Source organism: Labrus mixtus, chromosome 10, assembly GCF_963584025.1.
Source record: "Labrus mixtus chromosome 10, fLabMix1.1, whole genome shotgun sequence".
Classification (NCBI taxonomy): domain Eukaryota; kingdom Metazoa; phylum Chordata; class Actinopteri; order Labriformes; family Labridae; genus Labrus; species Labrus mixtus.
The window spans coordinates 650272-658779 of NC_083621.1; positions in this window are offsets into that span (position 1 = coordinate 650272).

Below are 8508 nucleotides of genomic sequence, written 5' to 3' on the forward strand. Positions count from 1 at the left end.
TTTTATTACAAAATAAAACCTCTGCAGGAAGTAGATTTTATTACAAAATAAAACCTCTGCAGAAAGTAGATTTTGTTACAAAATAAAACATCTGCAGGAAGTAGATTTTATTACAAAATAAAACATCTGCAGGAAGTAGATTTTGTTACAAAATAAAACATCTGCAGGAAGTAGATTTTATTACAAAATAAAACCTCTGCAGGAAGTAGATTTTGTTACAAAATAAAACCTCTGCAGGAAGTACATTTTGTTACAAAATAAAACATCTGCAGGAAGTAGATTTTATTACAAAATAAAACCTCTGCGGAAAGTAGATTTTATTACAAAATAAAACATCTGCAGGAAGTAGATTTTATTACAAAATAAAACCTCTGCAGGAAGTAGATTTTGTTACAAAATAAAACCTCTGCAGGAAGTAGATTTTGTTACAAAATAAAACCTCTGCAGGAAGTAGATTTTGTTACAAAATAAAACCTCTGCAGGAAGTAGATTTTATTACAAAATAAAACCTCTGCAGGAAGTAGATTTTATTACAAAATAAAACATCTGCAGGAAGTACATTTTATTACAAAATAAAACCTCTGCAGGAAGTACATTTTATTACAAAATAAAACCTCTGCAGGAAGTACATTTTATTACAAAATAAAACCTAATATAAACAAATGAACATGTTGCTTTAGTGACATGGTTGGTCGGTGTTTGAACGTTTTCTCTCCGTCAGCCTTCAGGTCCAATGATAAGAGTTGATTAGAGTTAATTAATTCACTTGTTAAAAAAGTAAAGGTCATTTTTTTCCTGTTCAGAATTGATAATTGGTTTCTTGACATTTCCTTCAAAGTAAAAGCTTCTTGGTTAAGTGATGAACTGCTTTTCTTGTTCAGTTTTTATCGTTGCGTCGGACACAACATGAAGACGTTTGTTTGGACTGAATTCAATTAAATGAATAAATGATGACATCACTTCTTTGTTGTGGCCCACTCGAATCTGAATAAATGAAAGGGTCACACCCGTTAGCCTTTAGCCTCTGCATTGCTGTAATGAACATAGCTGGTTAATTAACCTCAAGTTCAAACCTGAGTGAAAAAACGACCCCCCTCTTTCATTTGAGTTTGTCCAGATGGACCATGCAGAGGGGGGGGGGGGGGGACCCCAGAACTCCTGCAAACATGCAACAGTCCAACAACAAGAAAGTTGATTCCCCTTAATTCAATGTGTGACATCATCCAGGAAGAGATTTCACAGTGAAACACAAACCAGTGCAGATAAATGACTTTGTAAAAAGCTGTGAACAAAGTTCTGAAATGACCTCCCACTTTGCATTCTCACGATCATAAGAGTGTTTGAGTCATTGTAGCTGGTTGCTGGTTCATATCAGTCAATAGAGGAGGCGCCCCATGAACAGAGGGTTCACTTCTCACAGGTCGCAGGTCGAGTCCTGGTCTGAACACTGTTTGGTTCATGTCGTCCCCCAGCTTCTTCAAGTACCACAGGATTGTCTGGTGAGCTCTCCTGCAGTGAAACAAATAATCAGGATTTACACATTCAGTTAAAGTAGAAAACAGTTTCCAACAGCAGCAACTCTTCGCACCAACATCTGCTGCTGCTAAAGCTTAGAGACGTGTGGTGAGCGGCATAAAGTGTCAGACACACACACACACACACACACACACACACTCTATGTCTCCAGTCCCAGGAGATGAGTTATGGGTCTTAAAACACAAGGCCTGTTGATCCAGGTGCGATCTGATTATTTTTGACCACCAGGAGTGTCAGGAAATCAGTGATAGATGTTTGCCGATAACCTTATCACCCTTTAAACCCAACAGAGAGAAACCTGCTGGAAAACAGGAGTCTGTCTCAGCCTGATCCTTCTTTTGTTCTGAACGTCTGCTGATTAGTAATTACATGAGAGATAATGGCCGAACCCTGAGGTGCTTCAGAAAGGATGAGACAATGTGCTGAAGCTTTCAGGAGCAGTATCATGTGTCCTACTTTCAAAAAAGGGAAAGACGGGCAAGAAAAACAAAAACATACACCTTTAGTGACGGTGTTTCAGCATGTGTCTTCATGTGGTCTTATGTGTCCTTATGTGTCCTCATGTGGTCTTATGTGTCCTTATGTGTCCTTATGTGTCCTCATATTTTCATGTGTCCTGATGTGTCTTCATGTGTTCTCATGTGTCCTTATGTGTTCTCATGTGTCCTTATGTGTCCTCGTGTTTTCATGTGTCCTCATGTGTCTTCATGTGTTCTCATGTGTCCTCATATGTCTTCATGTGTTCTCATGTGTCCTCATATGTCCTTATGTGTCCTGATGTGTCCTCATATTTTCATGTGTCCTAATGTGTCTTCATGTGTTCTCATGTCCTCATATGTCTTTATGTGTCCTCATGTTCTCATGTGTCCTCATGTGTTCTCATGTGTCCTCATGTGTCTTCATGTGTTCTCGTGTCCTCATATGTCTTCATGTGTTCTCATGTCCTCATATGTCTTTATGTGTCCTCATGTGTTCTCATATGTCCTCATGTGTCTTCATGTGTTCTCGTGTCCTCATGTGTCCTCATATGTTCTCATGTGTCCTCATATGTTCTCATGTGTCCTCATATGTTCTCATGTGGTCTTATGTTTTCTCATGTGTTGTCATGCATCAGTGTGTTGTATCTGTTTGTGTGTGGTCCACGTTGAGGGCACAATCCACAGCGAGGTAACATAACCTTTTACAGTGTACATGAGACACACCATCTGTCGCAGTGAGAGTTAACCTAGTGCAAAAAGCCAGCCATGCAATCTGGCACCATTGGCTCATTGGCTTTATTTGGCATGTGAAACCACCATGTCACGGTGGTTACATGCACACATGCTCTTCTCTGCAGGTTTATAACACACTCTGAAAAAGACATGGTAGGTTTGACATCCTGACATTACACATAAAGACTCTACCAACATCAGGTCTGCCTGCAGGGATTAAAGCTCTACTGAATCTGAAAATATTGAACCTTGAGACAGAGACACTTGTACTGTGACAAAAAGAAAGAAAGGAGAAGAAGTAAGTTGTTTAATGTGTGACCCCCTGAGTTGAGAGAGAGAGGAATGAAAGAGGAAGTGTCCCGGGGGTTCACACACAGAACAACCAGCACTCTGTTCACATTCAAGTACGGACATGACGTCATCGTCCAGGGAGCAGCATGTAAAGCCTCTGAGTGGACTCTGTGGATCTGTAGACTGAAGTCCTGAAGCACATGTCACCACTCAGGTTAATGCTCACTGTAACACGATATGCTTCCTTATAGGAGAGTTCTTTCTATATGTTGTCCCGGCTAACAATGTGGAAGCTTTTCAGGGAATCATTCCTCCTGCAGACTCTGCATTCACATCTGCTGCTAATGTCAGATGATTGACAGCAATGATTAAACATTTCTCAACTTGGGCAGTGAAGCAACGACTGTAAAGTGAGGCGAAGGCTTTCTGCTGGCCGTGATGGATTATCCAGTGATGGAAAAGTTTGAGTGTGTGAAACTTGTTTAACGTAATGTAGTCACAACCAAAGGAAGTGGACTTTGAAGTGTCCTTAAGAAGATGACAGTGACTTCAACTTCATCGTAGATAAGTGTTGGAGGGTATAAACAAATGGTTGACAATTAAGGACGAGTTAATACTGATGGACTCTTCACTCAGCGGCCTCTACCATCAGAGTGTGAATGTGTGTGAATGGATGAGTTAATACTGATGGACTCTTTACACAGCGGCCTCTACCATCAGAGTGTGAATGTGTGTGAATGGATGAGTTAATACTGATGGACTCTTCACTCAGCGGCCTCTACCATCAGAGTGTGAATGTGTGTGAATGGATGAGTTAATACTGATGGACTCTTTACACAGCGGCCTCTACCATCAGTGTGTGAATGTGTATGAATGGATGAGTTAATACTGATGGACTCTTTACACAGCGGCCTCTACCATCAGTGTGTGAATGTGTGTGAATGGATGAGTTAATACTGATGGACTCTTTACACAGCGGCCTCTACCATCAGCGTGTGAATGTGTGTGAATGGATGAGTTAATACTGATGGACTCTTTACACAGCGGCCTCTACCATCAGCGTGTGAATGTGTGTGAATGGATGAGTTAATACTGATGGACTCTTTACACAGCGGCCTCTACCATCAGCGTGTGAATGTGTGTGAATGGATGAGTTAATACTGATGGACTCTTTACACAGCGGCCTCTACCATCAGCGTGTGAATGTGTGTGAATGGATGAGTTAATACTGATGGACTCTTTACTCAGCGGCCTCTACCATCAGTGTGTGAATGTGTATGAATGGATGAGTTAATACTGATGGACTCTTTACTCAGCGGCCTCTACCATCAGCGTGTGAATGTGTGTGAATGGATGAGTTAATACTGATGGACTCTTTACTCAGCGGCCTCTATCATCAGCGTGTGAATGTGTGTGAATGGATGAGTTAATACTGACGGACTCTTTATGCAGGATGTTTATCATTTAAAATTTATGAACTCAGATATTTACGTACATGCATACAGATCTTTAGAGGACTCTCATCCCTGGTTTTAAGGGAAGGAGAGCCCAGCTAGCAAATACTTTTCTAAAGATCCCAGAATGTTCTCTGATAACCTTTTGTAAAATTTGGCATGTGAGAAAAAAACATTTTACACATTCAAAGTTGCAGGGGGGCTGAAACCAATCCAATGTCACTGGAGAAGAGGCGGGGTCACCCGTGCATGCAGACCATATGCAGGGACCTACTTCTGCAAGGTAACTTCACCAACCAATATCTGTGTCACAGGAAGCCCATCCTTGAGCTGATAATAACTTGTTACTTGTTATTTTCATGTGACCTGATCTTCCCCAGTTTATCTTTAAGGCAGATACACCCCATAATAAGAAGCTGTAGGGGTGCTGAGTTCTAGTTGTGCATGCTAGCTAATAGTCATGTCTCACTGAGGCTTTTAATTGGGACAGAGCCATCGTTAATATGTAACTCCTGTGACTTTCCTTTTACACAGGCTCAGCATTCCAACTCACATTCTTGTTCATTTGACTTCAGCCACTGCTGCAGCTGCTCTTTCTAAGCACACAAACTGCATGCAGTGTGCACACACCTCTGACATACCACTTCATCACCACATTGCACCTTGAACTTTAACCCTGATGCTTATAGATCCATCACAGTCATCCATGTGGTTTTTCCCTCACTGCATTTAACACAAATATAATCAGAATCAGATTTATTGGCTAGGTATGCTTACCCACACTAGGTTCTCAGGGTCCTGTGTGGGGTAAGCTTCTTAGGGTCCTGTGTGGGCTTTGGTTCCAAGGTTCTTAGGGTCCTGTGTGGGGTTAGGTTCTCAGGGTCCTGTTTAGGCAGCTAGTCTTCATATGGAGGGATGCTCAGAGAAGTACGAGGTCCTACTGACCCGAGGACAAAGTGAGCATGTTTCCTAGTTCAGGTTCAGGTTCTGATCGATGGCAGGTATCCTGTTAGCTCTGGGTCTGTTAATTTGAGAGTAAAGACGACCCCCCCTGAGCCCCCCCTGAGCCCCCCCTGAGCCCCGACACGTCTCTGATGCAGACTCAAACACTTTCATAGTTTAGAAGAAAACTAACATTTAATATTTCCTCATCTTCCTTGAACTGTCGACGGGGCTTTTTTTGAACTCTCTCCGTCTCTGTAATGTTGATTTGAATTACAGATGTGGATGCACATTGCAAATATATATTATATGCTCTTTAAAGATTCATAAAGCGTGTTCTGGAGCCTCGTCTCCCCTCATTCACCATCTCTGCTGCTAACTCCCAGCAGAGATGCTAATGTATTGTTCCAAATATTCTCATTGCAAGCTTGTTAAGGAGTTCAAACTGCAACCGTCGAGGTGGAAAGACATTTAACAGTTACAGCCTGTCCAACCCGACGCCTGAAACCAAGAAGACTTCTTCATTCTGTCTCTGCTGCACAGCTAGATCATCCTGCTGGACCCCTGAGGAGCTGTACAGACGACCACCCCCAACTTCCACCACATACGTTGTCTTTGTTGTTTGTCTGTTGTCTTTGTTGTTTGTTTGTTGTCTTTGTTGTTTGTTTGTTGTCTTTGTTTTGTCTGTTGTCTTTGTTGTTTGTTGTTTGTTTGTTGTCTTTGTTTTGTCTGTTGTCTTTGTTGTTTGTTTGTTGTCTTTGTTTTGTCTGTTGTCTTTGTTGTTTGTTTGTTGTCTTTGTTTTGTCTGTTGTCTTTGTTTGTTGTCTTTGTTGTTTGTCTGTTGTCTTTCTTTGTTGTCTTTGTTGTTTGTCTGTTGTCTTTGTTGTTTGTTGTCTTTGTTTGTTGTCTTTGTTGTTTGTCTGTTGTCTTTGTTGTTTGTTTGTTGTCTTTGTTGTTTGTTTGTTGTCTTTGTTTGTTTGTTGTCTTTGTTGTTTGTTTGTTGTCTTTGTTTTGTTTGTTGTCTTTGTTGTTTGTTTGTTGTCTTTGTTTGTTGTCTTTGTTGTTTGTTTGTTGTCTTTGTTTGTTGTCTTTGTTGTTTGTTTGTTGTCTTTGTTTGTTGTCTTTGTTGTTTGTTTGTTGTCTTTGTTTGTTGTCTTTGTTGTTTGTTTGTTGTCTTTGTTGTCTTTGTTTGTTGTCTTTATTGTTTGTTTGTTGTCTTTGTTTGTTTGTTTGTTGTCTTTGTTTGTTGTCTTTGTTGTTTGTTTGTTGTCTTTGTTGTTTGTTTGTTGTCTTTGTTGTTTGTTTGTTGTCTTTGTTGTCTTTGTTTGTTGTCTTTGTTGTTTGTTTGTTGTCTTTGTTTGTTGTCTTTGTTGTTTGTTTGTTGTCTTTGTTGTTTGTTTGTTGTCTTTGTTGTCTTTGTTTGTTGTCTTTGTTGTTTGTTTGTTGTCTTTGTTGTTTGTTTGTTGTCTTTTGTCTTTGTTTGTTGTCTTTGTTGTTTGTTTGTTGTCTTTGTTTTGTCTGTTGTCTTTGTTTTTTGTCTTTGTTGTCTTTGTTGTCTTTGTTGTCTTTGTTGTTTGTTTTTTGTCTTTGTTGTCTTTGTTGTTTGTTGTCTTTGTTGTCTTTGTTGTCTTTGTTGTCGTTGTTGTCTTTGTTGTTTGTTGTCTTTGTTGTCTTTGTTGTCTTTGTTGTCGTTGTTGTCTTTGTTGGTTGTCTTTGTTGTTTGTTGTCTTTGTTGTTTGTTTGTTATCTTTGTTGACATTGTTTGTTGTCTTTGTTCTTTGTTTGTTGTCTTTGTTGTCGTTGTTGTCTTTGTTGGTTGTCTTTGTTGTCTTTGTTGTCTTTGTTTATTGTCTTTGTTGTCGTTGTTGTCTTTGTTGTTTGTTGTCTTTGTTGTCTTTGTTGTCTTTGTTGTTTGTTGTCTTTGTTGTTTTTTTGTCTTTGTTGTCTTTGTTGTCGTTGTTGTCTTTGTTGGTTGTCTTTGTTGTCTTTGTTGGTTGTCTTTGTTGTTTGTTTGTTGTCTTTGTTTTGTCTGTTGTCTTTGTTGTTTGTTTTTTGTCTTTGTTGTCTTTGTTGTCTTTGTTGTCTTTGTTGTTTGTTGTCTTTGTTGTCTTTGTTGTCTTTGTTGTCGTTGTTGTCTTTGTTGGTTGTCTTTGTTGTTTGTTGTCTTTGTTGTCGTTGTTGTTTGTTTGTTATCTTTGTTGACATTGTTTGTTGTCTTTGTTCTTTGTTGTTTGTTTGTTGTCTTTGTTGTCTTTGTTGTCGTTGTTGTCTTTGTTGGTTGTCTTTGTTGTTTGTTGTCTTTGTTGTCTTTGTTTATTGTCTTTGTTGTCATTGTTGTCTTTGTTGTTTGTTGTCTTTGTTGTCTTTGTTGTCTTTGTTGTCGTTGTTGTCTTTGTTGTTTGTTGTCTTTGTTGTTTTTTGTCTTTGTTGTCTTTGTTGTCGTTGTTGTCTTTGTTGGTTGTCTTTGTTGTCTTTGTTGGTTGTCTTTGTTGTTTGTTGTCTTTGTTGTTTGTTGTCTTTGTTGGTTGTCTTTGTTGTCGTTGTTGTCTTTGTTGTTTGTTGTCTTTGTTGTCTTTGTTGTCTTTGTTGTCTTTGTTGTCTTTGTTGTTTGTTGTCTTTGTTGTCTTTGTTGTCGTTGTTGTCTTTGTTGGTTGTCTTTGTTGTTTGTTGTCTTTGTTGGTTGTCTTTGTTGTTTGTTGTCTTTGTTGTGTGTTGTCTTTGTTTGTTGTCTTTGTTGTCGTTGTTGTTTGTTTGTTATCGTTGTTGACATTGTTTGTTTGTTGTCTTTGTTCTTTGTTGTTTGTTTGTTGCTACTGGACCGGACTGTCTGTCCGTATTTTAGCGGAGAACCAATTAGAGGTGTGCTGTCGACATGAATCTGGACTGTGAGCTTTCAAACTGTGAGCAGGAAACTACAAAATGAAAAAAGGTTTGTGAGTGAGTCTGGCCTAAATCTGCCTCATCGGAAAGATCCTCCATTTCTCCTGTCGATGTGAATCTTTGGTTAAACTTTGTGTGAGAACTTTACGGCTCAGAGAGCAGCCACGTTCAGACGGGATCTGAACGATCACATG